We start from the raw sequence: 1,981 nt of genomic DNA on the forward strand, positions 1-1,981 counted from the left end.
TAATGGTTCATCTAGCTACAATGGTGTATACACTCATGTGTCCTAGGTGGAGAAATGCATAGACAAATCAAGGCATACATAGTTTGAGATAAATTTCATGTTACATAATGCAGATTTAAAGGGGAAGAAGAACATGTGTTTAGGACCAGACACCACTGTCGTTACATCAAAAGCTTGAGCTGTCAATGAACGTGAGAGCGGCCAGAGACAAGGATCCATGGTTTGTGAGAGGAAGCACATATCATGAACCCATAGGAGGTGTTGACCTGGTCGACAATCTCGCCCTCAACAACAACTGAGGGTTACACACCAACGGAATGAAAGGAGGCCTCGTAGGATTCAAATTGACTGAGGGTTCCACACTAACTAAGGGCTCCACACCAACTGGATGGGTCTACTTCTTATGTGTGTGTGTTGATTAGTCTAATATCTCTGCTCATAGCTTATTGATTTAAGTGATTAGAGTTTAAATCATTTTGATGAGTTAAAGTTTTTTATTACCACTGATTCACCTGCCTCTCAGTGGTTCATTATGTTCCTTCAATTGGTATCAGAGCTAGGTTCCTAGTTAGATAATCTTCCTCTACCTTGGGTAGATTATGGTATGTGAATACAATGGTGATGAAAGGAGGCCCTCCCCCTCAACACCGACTGAGGGTTTTGCATCAATGAAATGAAAGGAGGCCTCCTCGGATTCGAACTCGTAACCCAGCACTTGGGTACCAATTTAGGACTAGACATCGCTGCCATTATGCCAAAAGCTCAAGCTGTCAGTGAAAAAGAGAGTTTCTAGAGATAAGGATCCATGGGAGGCGGGAGGAAGCACATGTCATGAACCCATAGGAGGTGCCGATCTAGTCAACAGGAAGATCTTTAGTTCAAATTCACCCCTATTTTGCACTTAGACAACTGTTTGGACTAGGGCACCTAGCAATAGTGCCTACCCAAGTTCATCCCACATTTAAAAAGTAGGTTCCTCTTTGTATCATCTTTCCAATTTTATACCTATTAGTTCATTTCTAGATCTGCATTTGTCTGTTTATGTTGTTCATTATCAATTTTGCACGTTTTAGTCTAGCTCTTGTATTCAACTTATCCAATCAACTTAAGTCAATCAATAAGATAACAATTCAACCACATGTATCCTACTCTCACCAATAGGTTTCAAGTTGAAACCTAATTGTTTTTACTATAATGTAATTGATGTGATTGAGTTTAATTCCTAGTTTTCATGTTATACTAGTGAATCCCATTTTCCCTACATTACATTTTGGTGAACCTGACATGTCTTACACTTGCATATCTTTGGTTTCTAGTTTTAGATCTAATGTTTGCATGAAATTTTTAGATTTAGATGTATCCATTCATTACTTATCTATTTGTATTTCCTTTTTTATGTACTTGAAGTTCTTAGTTAATCACATCGTTGCTTCATTATTTGCATATGTTAGAAAATAAGTTTTTTCATTGTATTTTTTGTTTCATTGCATCAGACATCATAGGAAAAAAAGGAAATTTTATATATTTTAATGTTGAAAACTTTATTATTAGGTATTACCTTGAACCCCATTCCATGACATCAAATTTAAGATGAAATGTTGACCTTTAGCTGACTTTGCTTTATATTGTGATAGTTTCATATACCTTATTATGACCCTTCACCCCTCTCCTAAAGATCCTCCTATTTATAAAGAAATTTTGAGGCAAGAGGATGATTATACTAGAAACCTTATTAATTCTCTCCTTTATAAGGATTAAGCATTGTTGAATAGTGTTTGTCCCTCTCCCAAAATTGGTCCTACCCATAAGATCATGATTAACACTTCTCTCAAAAACTCCCTACTGGGGATGAGGCTTTGATGAATGGCATTGATATTTCTCCTAAAATTTTCCTCCCTCATAAGGATACTTTGGTGAAATAGGATTATCTTATGCTACAATGGTATGATATAATTAGAAATCCCCTTTATGAAGCTTTACC

The sequence above is a fragment of the Cryptomeria japonica genome, chromosome 10 (genome assembly GCF_030272615.1).
Source record: "Cryptomeria japonica chromosome 10, Sugi_1.0, whole genome shotgun sequence".
NCBI classification, from domain to species: domain Eukaryota; kingdom Viridiplantae; phylum Streptophyta; class Pinopsida; order Cupressales; family Cupressaceae; genus Cryptomeria; species Cryptomeria japonica.